Source organism: Schistocerca cancellata, unplaced genomic scaffold (genome assembly GCF_023864275.1).
Source record: "Schistocerca cancellata isolate TAMUIC-IGC-003103 unplaced genomic scaffold, iqSchCanc2.1 HiC_scaffold_412, whole genome shotgun sequence".
NCBI classification, from domain to species: domain Eukaryota; kingdom Metazoa; phylum Arthropoda; class Insecta; order Orthoptera; family Acrididae; genus Schistocerca; species Schistocerca cancellata.
In genome coordinates this window covers 44,890-57,300 of record NW_026046429.1, presented here as the reverse complement: position 1 = coordinate 57,300, position 12,411 = coordinate 44,890, and the positions used below count along the sequence as shown (strand labels likewise).

The window sequence follows — 12,411 nt, the reverse complement described above, 5'->3', positions numbered from 1 at the left end:
AGAGGCTCACTCCTTCTTGTGTCTCGTTCTCTGCACACGAGTTGCCCCTGGCATCGATATAGCACGGGGTTTTCTAGCGTCAGCGTGGCGTCACGTCAAGTCAGCGAATTCAATATCACACGAATCGAGTCGACATGTTTGCTTGTTACGATGACGGAAGCTGAAGAAATGTGTGTGGAACTTCACTGCATCGGCTGCTCGCCCTTCAGCGTCCCTGTGTCTTATCAGACGAAGGTGACTGTGAAATTGGCAACGAGGCAGAAGTGAACGAACACATGCAAATGGCAACCTTCGCCGTCAGCCGAAATAGCTCAGTTGGGAGAGCGTTAGACTGAAGATCTAAAGGTCCCTGGTTCGATCCCGGGTTTCGGCAGGTACTCGTTTTGATGCGACGCCAATGGAATTACTCTGCGTTTGTGATAATGCAACTACCGCTGACAACAAAAATGACTCTCTCCTGTAGCTGTTCTGGTTGTCTATTGCATGCCACAAGAGGAACTTACTAGATAACTAACTCCCTTAGAAGCAAAAGAATTAAAAATATCCTACCGACTGCATTCCTTTTTCTGTGTCAGGTGGTGAAGAACGTCTTCAACGGAACCGTGAAATGAGCGAAAGCGTGGGAAACATTGCATTCGAAATGCTTGTGAATTTTCCAATTGCCCAGTGAGTGTCGACAAAACACGTAAATTCTCTGCTCCAACGTATGAGACGTAACAACTGGTGCAATTTGTTGTTGCATCGTGTGTCAGCAGTCTTCGATAGTGTGTTACGGGCTTAGCGCGATAAGTTTGTAGACAGCATTTAGGCGACGTTTTATTAGTAACGGCCCCATGCAGCGATTGCACAACAGTAAAGGACATGAGTCAATGTATAGTTGTGCATCGTAGGAGATTTTGCAGCTTTGTGTGAGCCCGGATAGCTCAGTCGGTAGAGCATTAGGCTTTTAACCTAAGGGTCCAGGGTTCAAGTCCCTGTCCGGGCGGAAATTTTAATACTTTGGTAGCGATTCGTCTGGTAGCGGTGGAAACGCTACGGAAAATAATGCAGCTACGCCGTTTTCTGACACCACAGCGTTTTATACGGTAGCAGTTGCATGTGTCGGGAGAACACCGCGCTAACGGCAGTCGTGGCCGAGTGGTTAAGGCGTCTGACTCGAAATCAAACAGAAGTGGCGAATGTTATAACCAGATCCTGTAGTACGAAAACTTAGATAAACTTGTAAAAGTTTGGTTGCTCCAAGGAGGACTGCGTTCCCTGCATAATTCTTTTGTCCCGTGTGTTTTCCTTTGAACTTTATTTACTGTGCGTTGCTGGTGAGACTCCTTGTAATATTGTATTCAAATCTGTGGGGAAGCTATGTAGTAGCGGGATACTTTAAATGTAGTGGGAACGGGGAGGTAGCTTGGACGCTAGAATAGAATGTAGCGACAGAATTGATATTGTTCTTCCCATAAGGGATAGCGGCGTATCCGTAGTGTGCAGTTCTGCGTGGTCGTGGGAGATAAAGTGAAAAAAAAAAAAAAAAAAAAAAAAAAAAAAAAAAAAAAGTCGGTAGAGCATTAGGCTTTTAACCTAAGGGTCCAGGGTTCAAGTCCCCTGTCCGGGCGGAAATTTTAATACTTTGGTAGCGATTCGTCTGGTAGCGGTGGAAACGCTACGGAAAATAATGCAGCTACGCCGTTTTCTGACACCACAGCGTTTTATACGGTAGCAGTTGCATGTGTCGGGAGAACACCGCGCTAACGGCAGTCGTGGCCGAGTGGTTAAGGCGTCTGACTCGAAATCAGATTCCCTCTGGGAGCGTAGGTTCGAATCCTACCGGCTGCGTGCGATTTTGCGTAAAGAGGAGCAAACGTTTTCGCACACATGTGACATGCGTGGGCGAATGCGGGTGCAACCAGTGACGCCATTCTCAACAAGACGAAAATTTCCGTTTTAAGAATACTGAGTTTTTCGCGACGACCGCTGCTTACTGTGCCTATCGGTTCACCTCGCACTGACGCTGGGACTGCAGAAAGCCGTCGCTGAGATGGTGAGTACACAGATGTGCTCGAAAATTTCATTTTCTTTTTAAGAATCGCAATTTCAATCATTCGAGTGCGGCAAAAGCAGTAGTGCAGCGTTTTTTTTTTTTTTTTTTCTTTTCTTAAGATCTCGCAGCTGCTTGGAGGTATGTCCATCGTTTTAAGACGACAGAAAACTAGCGTCAGCGGTGCGTCAGTGGGAAGTCGGTGAAGTCGCCATTGGAGCCATAAGCCAGCAATTACGACATGCGAAACACTCGCACACCACGCAGCTGTACGATAATGCTCGTGCGTGGGCCCGCATAGCTGAGTCGGTAGAGCGTTAGGTTTTCAACTGAAGGGTCCTGGGTTCAAGTCCCTGTCTGGGCGAAAATTAGTACACTTTCGTAACGGCTAATGGAAACCCTACAGCAAAGAGTGAGGCCACGCCGCTTTCTGCCATCAGATTGCTTCTAAAGATGGCGGTTTGACTTGTCGGGAGTCGCTTCCGCCACCGGCAGTCGTGGCCGAGTGGTTAAGGCGTCTGACTTGAAATCAGATTCCCTCTGGGAGCGTAGGTTCGAGTCCTGCCGACTGCGAAAATTTTCTCGCTCTCAAAAGGCGGACGTTGAGCTGCATCCTAGCAGTTGCGTCACTACTAAACACGTGGGTCACCAGCAATGTGCAGTGTTATTTGATCGAGGGCGCAGCGTTACAGTCGCGCCCAGAAGCCGCAGCTCATCTCCTCGTCTCACAGCCGTCCACCAGGTGTTAGTACAAGTGTCGCCTCACTGGGCAGTGCAGATGTGTCCATTTTAGCTTGCAGACGATGACGTGTAGCAATTTATGAGCTAACGCAAGTCGAATGTTTTACCATGTGTATCTGCTAGATACTGCCTCTCATATGGTGGAGAGGCTCACTCCTTCTTGTGTCTCGTTCTCTGCACACGAGTTGCCCCTGGCATCGATATAGCACGGGTTTTCTAGCGTCAGCGTGGCGTCACGTCAAGTCAGCGAATTCAATATCACACGAATCGAGTCGACATGTTTGCTTGTTACGATGACGGAAGCTGAAGAAATGTGTGTGGAACTTCACTGCATCGGCTGCTCGCCCTTCAGCGTCCCTGTGTCTTATCAGACGAAGGTGACTGTGAAATTGGCAACGAGGCAGAAGTGAACGAACACATGCAAATGGCAACCTTCGCCGTCAGCCGAAATAGCTCAGTTGGGAGAGCGTTAGACTGAAGATCTAAAGGTCCCTGGTTCGATCCCGGGTTTCGGCAGGTACTCGTTTTGATGCGACGCCAATGGAATTACTCTGCGTTTGTGATAATGCAACTACCGCTGACAACAAAAATGACTCTCTCCTGTAGCTGTTCTGGTTGTCTATTGCATGCCACAAGAGGAACTTACTAGATAACTAACTCCCTTAGAAGCAAAAGAATTAAAAATATCCTACCGACTGCATTCCTTTTTCTGTGTCAGGTGGTGAAGAACGTCTTCAACGGAACCGTGAAATGAGCGAAAGCGTGGGAAACATTGCATTCGAAATGCTTGTGAATTTTCCAATTGCCCAGTGAGTGTCGACAAAACACGTAAATTCTCTGCTCCAACGTATGAGACGTAACAACTGGTGCAATTTGTTGTTGCATCGTGTGTCAGCAGTCTTCGATCGATAGTGTGTTACGGGCTTAGCGCGATAAGTTTGTAGACAGCATTTAGGCGACGTTTTATTAGTAACGGCCCCATGCAGCGATTGCACAACAGTAAAGGACATGAGTCAATGTATAGTTGTGCATCGTAGGAGATTTTGCAGCTTTGTGTGAGCCCGGATAGCTCAGTCGGTAGAGCATTAGGCTTTTAACCTAAGGGTCCAGGGTTCAAGTCCCTGTCCGGGCGGAAATTTTAATACTTTGGTAGCGATTCGTCTGGTAGCGGTGGAAACGCTACGGAAAATAATGCAGCTACGCCGTTTTCTGACACCACAGCGTTTTATACGGTAGCAGTTGCATGTGTCGGGAGAACACCGCGCTAACGGCAGTCGTGGCCGAGTGGTTAAGGCGTCTGACTCGAAATCAAACAGAAGTGGCGAATGTTATAACCAGATCCTGTAGTACGAAAACTTAGATAAACTTGTAAAAGTTTGGTTGCTCCAAGGAGGACTGCGTTCCCTGCATAATTCTTTTGTCCCGTGTGTTTTCCTTTGAACTTTATTTACTGTGCGTTGCTGGTGAGACTCCTTGTAATATTGTATTCAAATCTGTGGGGAAGCTATGTAGTAGCGGGATACTTTAAATGTAGTGGGAACGGGGAGGTAGCTTGGACGCTAGAATAGAATGTAGCGACAGAATTGATATTGTTCTTCCCATAAGGGATAGCGGCGTATCCGTAGTGTGCAGTTCTGCGTGGTCGTGGAGATAAAGTGAAAAAAAAAAAAAAAAAAAAAAAAAAAAAAAAAAAAAAAAAAAGTCGGTAGAGCATTAGGCTTTTAACCTAAGGGTCCAGGGTTCAAGTCCCTGTCCGGGCGGAAATTTTAATACTTTGGTAGCGATTCGTCTGGTAGCGGTGGAAACGCTACGGAAAATAATGCAGCTACGCCGTTTTCTGACACCACAGCGTTTTATACGGTAGCAGTTGCATGTGTCGGGAGAACACCGCGCTAACGGCAGTCGTGGCCGAGTGGTTAAGGCGTCTGACTCGAAATCAGATTCCCTCTGGGAGCGTAGGTTCGAATCCTACCGGCTGCGTGCGATTTTGCGTAAAGAGGAGCAAACGTTTTCGCACACATGTGACATGCGTGGGCGAATGCGGGTGCAACCAGTGACGCCATTCTCAACAAGACGAAAATTTCCGTTTTAAGAATACTGAGTTTTCGCGACGACCGCTGCTTACTGTGCCTATCGGTTCACCTCGCACTGACGCTGGGACTGCAGAAAGCCGTCGCTGAGATGGTGAGTACACAGATGTGCTCGAAAATTTCATTTTCTTTTTAAGAATCGCAATTTCAATCATTCGAGTGCGGCAAAAGCAGTAGTGCAGCGTTTTTTTTTTTTTTTTCTTTTCTTAAGATCTCGCAGCTGCTTGGAGGTATGTCCATCGTTTTAAGACGACAGAAAACTAGCGTCAGCGGTGCGTCAGTGGGAAGTCGGTGAAGTCGCCATTGGAGCCATAAGCCAGCAATTACGACATGCGAAACACTCGCACACCACGCAGCTGTACGATAATGCTCGTGCGTGGGCCCGCATAGCTGAGTCGGTAGAGCGTTAGGTTTTCAACCGAAGGGTCCTGGGTTCAAGTCCCTGTCTGGGCGAAAATTAGTACACTTTCGTAACGGCTAATGGAAACCCTACAGCAAAGAGTGAGGCCACGCCGTTTTCTGCCATCAGATTGCTTCTAAAGATGGCGGTTTGACTTGTCGGGAGTCGCTTCCGCCACCGGCAGTCGTGGCCGAGTGGTTAAGGCGTCTGACTTGAAATCAGATTCCCTCTGGGAGCGTAGGTTCGAGTCCTGCCGACTGCGAAAATTTTCTCGCTCTCAAAAGGCGGACGTTGAGCTGCATCCTAGCAGTTGCGTCACTACTAAACACGTGGGTCACCAGCAATGTGCAGTGTTATTTGATCGAGGGCGCAGCGTTACAGTCGCGCCCAGAAGCCGCAGCTCATCTCCTCGTCTCACAGCCGTCCACCAGGTGTTAGTACAAGTGTCGCCTCACTGGGCAGTGCAGATGTGTCCATTTTAGCTTGCAGACGATGACGTGTAGCAATTTATGAGCTAACGCAAGTCGAATGTTTTACCATGTGTATCTGCTAGATACTGCCTCTCATATGGTGGAGAGGCTCACTCCTTCTTGTGTCTCGTTCTCTGCACACGAGTTGCCCCTGGCATCGATATAGCACGGGTTTTCTAGCGTCAGCGTGGCGTCACGTCAAGTCAGCGAATTCAATATCACACGAATCGAGTCGACATGTTTGCTTGTTACGATGACGGAAGCTGAAGAAATGTGTGTGGAACTTCACTGCATCGGCTGCTCGCCCTTCAGCGTCCCTGTGTCTTATCAGACGAAGGTGACTGTGAAATTGGCAACGAGGCAGAAGTGAACGAACACATGCAAATGGCAACCTTCGCCGTCAGCCGAAATAGCTCAGTTGGGAGAGCGTTAGACTGAAGATCTAAAGGTCCCTGGTTCGATCCCGGGTTTCGGCAGGTACTCGTTTTGATGCGACGCCAATGGAATTACTCTGCGTTTGTGATAATGCAACTACCGCTGACAACAAAAATGACTCTCTCCTGTAGCTGTTCTGGTTGTCTATTGCATGCCACAAGAGGAACTTACTAGATAACTAACTCCCTTAGAAGCAAAAGAATTAAAAATATCCTACCGACTGCATTCCTTTTTCTGTGTCAGGTGGTGAAGAACGTCTTCAACGGAACCGTGAAATGAGCGAAAGCGTGGGAAACATTGCATTCGAAATGCTTGTGAATTTTCCAATTGCCCAGTGAGTGTCGACAAAACACGTAAATTCTCTGCTCCAACGTATGAGACGTAACAACTGGTGCAATTTGTTGTTGCATCGTGTGTCAGCAGTCTTCGATAGTGTGTTACGGGCTTAGCGCGATAAGTTTGTAGACAGCATTTAGGCGACGTTTTATTAGTAACGGCCCCATGCAGCGATTGCACAACAGTAAAGGACATGAGTCAATGTATAGTTGTGCATCGTAGGAGATTTTGCAGCTTTGTGTGAGCCCGGATAGCTCAGTCGGTAGAGCATTAGGCTTTTAACCTAAGGGTCCAGGGTTCAAGTCCCTGTCCGGGCGGAAATTTTAATACTTTGGTAGCGATTCGTCTGGTAGCGGTGGAAACGCTACGGAAAATAATGCAGCTACGCCGTTTTCTGACACCACAGCGTTTTATACGGTAGCAGTTGCATGTGTCGGGAGAACACCGCGCTAACGGCAGTCGTGGCCGAGTGGTTAAGGCGTCTGACTCGAAATCAAACAGAAGTGGCGAATGTTATAACCAGATCCTGTAGTACGAAAACTTAGATAAACTTGTAAAAGTTTGGTTGCTCCAAGGAGGACTGCGTTCCCTGCATAATTCTTTTGTCCCGTGTGTTTTCCTTTGAACTTTATTTACTGTGCGTTGCTGGTGAGACTCCTTGTAATATTGTATTCAAATCTGTGGGGAAGCTATGTAGTAGCGGGATACTTTAAATGTAGTGGGAACGGGGAGGTAGCTTGGACGCTAGAATAGAATGTAGCGACAGAATTGATATTGTTCTTCCCATAAGGGATAGCGGCGTATCCGTAGTGTGCAGTTCTGCGTGGTCGTGGGAGATAAAGTGAAAAAAAAAAAAAAAAAAAAAAAAAAAAAAAAAAAAAAAAAAAGTCGGTAGAGCATTAGGCTTTTAACCTAAGGGTCCAGGGTTCAAGTCCCTGTCCGGGCGGAAATTTTAATACTTTGGTAGCGATTCGTCTGGTAGCGGTGGAAACGCTACGGAAAATAATGCAGCTACGCCGTTTTCTGACACCACAGCGTTTTATACGGTAGCAGTTGCATGTGTCGGGAGAACACCGCGCTAACGGCAGTCGTGGCCGAGTGGTTAAGGCGTCTGACTCGAAATCAGATTCCCTCTGGGAGCGTAGGTTCGAATCCTACCGGCTGCGTGCGATTTTGCGTAAAGAGGAGCAAACGTTTTCGCACACATGTGACATGCGTGGGCGAATGCGGGTGCAACCAGTGACGCCATTCTCAACAAGACGAAAATTTCCGTTTTAAGAATACTGAGTTTTCGCGACGACCGCTGCTTACTGTGCCTATCGGTTCACCTCGCACTGACGCTGGGACTGCAGAAAGCCGTCGCTGAGATGGTGAGTACACAGATGTGCTCGAAAATTTCATTTTCTTTTTAAGAATCGCAATTTCAATCATTCGAGTGCGGCAAAAGCAGTAGTGCAGCGTTTTTTTTTTTTTTTTTCTTTTCTTAAGATCTCGCAGCTGCTTGGAGGTATGTCCATCGTTTTAAGACGACAGAAAACTAGCGTCAGCGGTGCGTCAGTGGGAAGTCGGTGAAGTCGCCATTGGAGCCATAAGCCAGCAATTACGACATGCGAAACACTCGCACACCACGCAGCTGTACGATAATGCTCGTGCGTGGGCCCGCATAGCTGAGTCGGTAGAGCGTTAGGTTTTCAACCGAAGGGTCCTGGGTTCAAGTCCCTGTCTGGGCGAAAATTAGTACACTTTCGTAACGGCTAATGGAAACCCTACAGCAAAGAGTGAGGCCACGCCGTTTTCTGCCATCAGATTGCTTCTAAAGATGGCGGTTTGACTTGTCGGGAGTCGCTTCCGCCACCGGCAGTCGTGGCCGAGTGGTTAAGGCGTCTGACTTGAAATCAGATTCCCTCTGGGAGCGTAGGTTCGAGTCCTGCCGACTGCGAAAATTTTCTCGCTCTCAAAAGGCGGACGTTGAGCTGCATCCTAGCAGTTGCGTCACTACTAAACACGTGGGTCACCAGCAATGTGCAGTGTTATTTGATCGAGGGCGCAGCGTTACAGTCGCGCCCAGAAGCCGCAGCTCATCTCCTCGTCTCACAGCCGTCCACCAGGTGTTAGTACAAGTGTCGCCTCACTGGGCAGTGCAGATGTGTCCATTTTAGCTTGCAGACGATGACGTGTAGCAATTTATGAGCTAACGCAAGTCGAATGTTTTACCATGTGTATCTGCTAGATACTGCCTCTCATATGGTGGAGAGGCTCACTCCTTCTTGTGTCTCGTTCTCTGCACACGAGTTGCCCCTGGCATCGATATAGCACGGGTTTTCTAGCGTCAGCGTGGCGTCACGTCAAGTCAGCGAATTCAATATCACACGAATCGAGTCGACATGTTTGCTTGTTACGATGACGGAAGCTGAAGAAATGTGTGTGGAACTTCACTGCATCGGCTGCTCGCCCTTCAGCGTCCCTGTGTCTTATCAGACGAAGGTGACTGTGAAATTGGCAACGAGGCAGAAGTGAACGAACACATGCAAATGGCAACCTTCGCCGTCAGCCGAAATAGCTCAGTTGGGAGAGCGTTAGACTGAAGATCTAAAGGTCCCTGGTTCGATCCCGGGTTTCGGCAGGTACTCGTTTTGATGCGACGCCAATGGAATTACTCTGCGTTTGTGATAATGCAACTACCGCTGACAACAAAAATGACTCTCTCCTGTAGCTGTTCTGGTTGTCTATTGCATGCCACAAGAGGAACTTACTAGATAACTAACTCCCTTAGAAGCAAAAGAATTAAAAATATCCTACCGACTGCATTCCTTTTTCTGTGTCAGGTGGTGAAGAACGTCTTCAACGGAACCGTGAAATGAGCGAAAGCGTGGGAAACATTGCATTCGAAATGCTTGTGAATTTTCCAATTGCCCAGTGAGTGTCGACAAAACACGTAAATTCTCTGCTCCAACGTATGAGACGTAACAACTGGTGCAATTTGTTGTTGCATCGTGTGTCAGCAGTCTTCGATAGTGTGTTACGGGCTTAGCGCGATAAGTTTGTAGACAGCATTTAGGCGACGTTTTATTAGTAACGGCCCCATGCAGCGATTGCACAACAGTAAAGGACATGAGTCAATGTATAGTTGTGCATCGTAGGAGATTTTGCAGCCTTGTGTGAGCCCGGATAGCTCAGTCGGTAGAGCATTAGGCTTTTAACCTAAGGGTCCAGGGTTCAAGTCCCTGTCCGGGCGGAAATTTTAATACTTTGGTAGCGATTCGTCTGGTAGCGGTGGAAACGCTACGGAAAATAATGCAGCTACGCCGTTTTCTGACACCACAGCGTTTTATACGGTAGCAGTTGCATGTGTCGGGAGAACACCGCGCTAACGGCAGTCGTGGCCGAGTGGTTAAGGCGTCTGACTCGAAATCAGATTCCCTCTGGGAGCGTAGGTTCGAATCCTACCGGCTGCGTGCGATTTTGCGTAAAGAGGAGCAAACGTTTTCGCACACATGTGACATGCGTGGGCGAATGCGGGTGCAACCAGTGACGCCATTCTCAACAAGACGAAAATTTCCGTTTTAAGAATACTGAGTTTTCGCGACGACCGCTGCTTACTGTGCCTATCGGTTCACCTCGCACTGACGCTGGGACTGCAGAAAGCCGTCGCTGAGATGGTGAGTACACAGATGTGCTCGAAAATTTCATTTTCTTTTTAAGAATCGCAATTTCAATCATTCGAGTGCGGCAAAAGCAGTAGTGCAGCGTTTTTTTTTTTTTTTTCTTTTCTTAAGATCTCGCAGCTGCTTGGAGGTATGTCCATCGTTTTAAGACGACAGAAAACTAGCGTCAGCGGTGCGTCAGTGGGAAGTCGGTGAAGTCGCCATTGGAGCCATAAGCCAGCAATTACGACATGCGAAACACTCGCACACCACGCAGCTGTACGATAATGCTCGTGCGTGGGCCCGCATAGCTGAGTCGGTAGAGCGTTAGGTTTTCAACCGAAGGGTCCTGGGTTCAAGTCCCTGTCTGGGCGAAAATTAGTACACTTTCGTAACGGCTAATGGAAACCCTACAGCAAAGAGTGAGGCCACGCCGTTTTCTGCCATCAGATTGCTTCTAAAGATGGCGGTTTGACTTGTCGGGAGTCGCTTCCGCCACCGGCAGTCGTGGCCGAGTGGTTAAGGCGTCTGACTTGAAATCAGATTCCCTCTGGGAGCGTAGGTTCGAGTCCTGCCGACTGCGAAAATTTTCTCGCTCTCAAAAGGCGGACGTTGAGCTGCATCCTAGCAGTTGCGTCACTACTAAACACGTGGGTCACCAGCAATGTGCAGTGTTATTTGATCGAGGGCGCAGCGTTACAGTCGCGCCCAGAAGCCGCAGCTCATCTCCTCGTCTCACAGCCGTCCACCAGGTGTTAGTACAAGTGTCGCCTCACTGGGCAGTGCAGATGTGTCCATTTTAGCTTGCAGACGATGACGTGTAGCAATTTATGAGCTAACGCAAGTCGAATGTTTTACCATGTGTATCTGCTAGATACTGCCTCTCATATGGTGGAGAGGCTCACTCCTTCTTGTGTCTCGTTCTCTGCACACGAGTTGCCCCTGGCATCGATATAGCACGGGTTTTCTAGCGTCAGCGTGGCGTCACGTCAAGTCAGCGAATTCAATATCACACGAATCGAGTCGACATGTTTGCTTGTTACGATGACGGAAGCTGAAGAAATGTGTGTGGAACTTCACTGCATCGGCTGCTCGCCCTTCAGCGTCCCTGTGTCTTATCAGACGAAGGTGACTGTGAAATTGGCAACGAGGCAGAAGTGAACGAACACATGCAAATGGCAACCTTCGCCGTCAGCCGAAATAGCTCAGTTGGGAGAGCGTTAGACTGAAGATCTAAAGGTCCCTGGTTCGATCCCGGGTTTCGGCAGGTACTCGTTTTGATGCGACGCCAATGGAATTACTCTGCGTTTGTGATAATGCAACTACCGCTGACAACAAAAATGACTCTCTCCTGTAGCTGTTCTGGTTGTCTATTGCATGCCACAAGAGGAACTTACTAGATAACTAACTCCCTTAGAAGCAAAAGAATTAAAAATATCCTACCGACTGCATTCCTTTTTCTGTGTCAGGTGGTGAAGAACGTCTTCAACGGAACCGTGAAATGAGCGAAAGCGTGGGAAACATTGCATTCGAAATGCTTGTGAATTTTCCAATTGCCCAGTGAGTGTCGACAAAACACGTAAATTCTCTGCTCCAACGTATGAGACGTAACAACTGGTGCAATTTGTTGTTGCATCGTGTGTCAGCAGTCTTCGATAGTGTGTTACGGGCTTAGCGCGATAAGTTTGTAGACAGCATTTAGGCGACGTTTTATTAGTAACGGCCCCATGCAGCGATTGCACAACAGTAAAGGACATGAGTCAATGTATAGTTGTGCATCGTAGGAGATTTTGCAGCCTTGTGTGAGCCCGGATAGCTCAGTCGGTAGAGCATTAGGCTTTTAACCTAAGGGTCCAGGGTTCAAGTCCCTGTCCGGGCGGAAATTTTAATACTTTGGTAGCGATTCGTCTGGTAGCGGTGGAAACGCTACGGAAAATAATGCAGCTACGCCGTTTTCTGACACCACAGCGTTTTATACGGTAGCAGTTGCATGTGTCGGGAGAACACCGCGCTAACGGCAGTCGTGGCCGAGTGGTTAAGGCGTCTGACTCGAAATCAGATTCCCTCTGGGAGCGTAGGTTCGAATCCTACCGGCTGCGTGCGATTTTGCGTAAAGAGGAGCAAACGTTTTCGCACACATGTGACATGCGTGGGCGAATGCGGGTGCAACCAGTGACGCCATTCTCAACAAGACGAAAATTTCCGTTTTAAGAATACTGAGTTTTCGCGACGACCGCTGCTTACTGTGCCTATCGGTTCACCT

General features: G+C 48.2%; 19 non-coding genes across 19 annotated transcripts; all 19 read left to right on the top strand.

Moving 5' to 3' along the window:
* The first annotated feature begins 300 nt into the window (after positions 1-300).
* Positions 301-373, top strand: Trnaf-gaa (transfer RNA phenylalanine (anticodon GAA)). The gene has a single exon. It is a non-coding gene; the product is annotated as a tRNA-Phe (tRNA).
* A 539-nt stretch (positions 374-912) lies between these two features.
* On the top strand, positions 913-985 carry Trnak-uuu (transfer RNA lysine (anticodon UUU)). The gene has a single exon. It is a non-coding gene; the product is annotated as a tRNA-Lys (tRNA).
* Positions 986-1,748: 763 nt separating this feature from the next.
* Positions 1,749-1,830, top strand: Trnas-cga (transfer RNA serine (anticodon CGA)). The gene has a single exon. It is a non-coding gene; the product is annotated as a tRNA-Ser (tRNA).
* Positions 1,831-2,523: 693 nt separating this feature from the next.
* Positions 2,524-2,605, top strand: Trnas-uga (transfer RNA serine (anticodon UGA)). The gene has a single exon. It is a non-coding gene; the product is annotated as a tRNA-Ser (tRNA).
* Positions 2,606-3,216: 611 nt separating this feature from the next.
* Trnaf-gaa (transfer RNA phenylalanine (anticodon GAA)) lies at positions 3,217-3,289 on the top strand. The gene has a single exon. It is a non-coding gene; the product is annotated as a tRNA-Phe (tRNA).
* Positions 3,290-3,832: 543 nt separating this feature from the next.
* Trnak-uuu (transfer RNA lysine (anticodon UUU)) lies at positions 3,833-3,905 on the top strand. The gene has a single exon. It is a non-coding gene; the product is annotated as a tRNA-Lys (tRNA).
* A 766-nt stretch (positions 3,906-4,671) lies between these two features.
* Positions 4,672-4,753, top strand: Trnas-cga (transfer RNA serine (anticodon CGA)). The gene has a single exon. It is a non-coding gene; the product is annotated as a tRNA-Ser (tRNA).
* Positions 4,754-5,443: 690 nt separating this feature from the next.
* Positions 5,444-5,525, top strand: Trnas-uga (transfer RNA serine (anticodon UGA)). Its single transcript has one exon. It is a non-coding gene; the product is annotated as a tRNA-Ser (tRNA).
* Positions 5,526-6,136: 611 nt separating this feature from the next.
* Trnaf-gaa (transfer RNA phenylalanine (anticodon GAA)) lies at positions 6,137-6,209 on the top strand. Its single transcript has one exon. It is a non-coding gene; the product is annotated as a tRNA-Phe (tRNA).
* Positions 6,210-6,748: 539 nt separating this feature from the next.
* Positions 6,749-6,821, top strand: Trnak-uuu (transfer RNA lysine (anticodon UUU)). The gene has a single exon. It is a non-coding gene; the product is annotated as a tRNA-Lys (tRNA).
* Positions 6,822-7,588: 767 nt separating this feature from the next.
* Positions 7,589-7,670, top strand: Trnas-cga (transfer RNA serine (anticodon CGA)). Its single transcript has one exon. It is a non-coding gene; the product is annotated as a tRNA-Ser (tRNA).
* Positions 7,671-8,361: 691 nt separating this feature from the next.
* On the top strand, positions 8,362-8,443 carry Trnas-uga (transfer RNA serine (anticodon UGA)). Its single transcript has one exon. It is a non-coding gene; the product is annotated as a tRNA-Ser (tRNA).
* Positions 8,444-9,054: 611 nt separating this feature from the next.
* Positions 9,055-9,127, top strand: Trnaf-gaa (transfer RNA phenylalanine (anticodon GAA)). Its single transcript has one exon. It is a non-coding gene; the product is annotated as a tRNA-Phe (tRNA).
* A 539-nt stretch (positions 9,128-9,666) lies between these two features.
* On the top strand, positions 9,667-9,739 carry Trnak-uuu (transfer RNA lysine (anticodon UUU)). The gene has a single exon. It is a non-coding gene; the product is annotated as a tRNA-Lys (tRNA).
* A 138-nt stretch (positions 9,740-9,877) lies between these two features.
* Positions 9,878-9,959, top strand: Trnas-cga (transfer RNA serine (anticodon CGA)). Its single transcript has one exon. It is a non-coding gene; the product is annotated as a tRNA-Ser (tRNA).
* Positions 9,960-10,649: 690 nt separating this feature from the next.
* On the top strand, positions 10,650-10,731 carry Trnas-uga (transfer RNA serine (anticodon UGA)). The gene has a single exon. It is a non-coding gene; the product is annotated as a tRNA-Ser (tRNA).
* Positions 10,732-11,342: 611 nt separating this feature from the next.
* On the top strand, positions 11,343-11,415 carry Trnaf-gaa (transfer RNA phenylalanine (anticodon GAA)). Its single transcript has one exon. It is a non-coding gene; the product is annotated as a tRNA-Phe (tRNA).
* A 539-nt stretch (positions 11,416-11,954) lies between these two features.
* Positions 11,955-12,027, top strand: Trnak-uuu (transfer RNA lysine (anticodon UUU)). Its single transcript has one exon. It is a non-coding gene; the product is annotated as a tRNA-Lys (tRNA).
* Positions 12,028-12,165: 138 nt separating this feature from the next.
* Trnas-cga (transfer RNA serine (anticodon CGA)) lies at positions 12,166-12,247 on the top strand. The gene has a single exon. It is a non-coding gene; the product is annotated as a tRNA-Ser (tRNA).
* Positions 12,248-12,411: the final 164 nt, after the last annotated feature.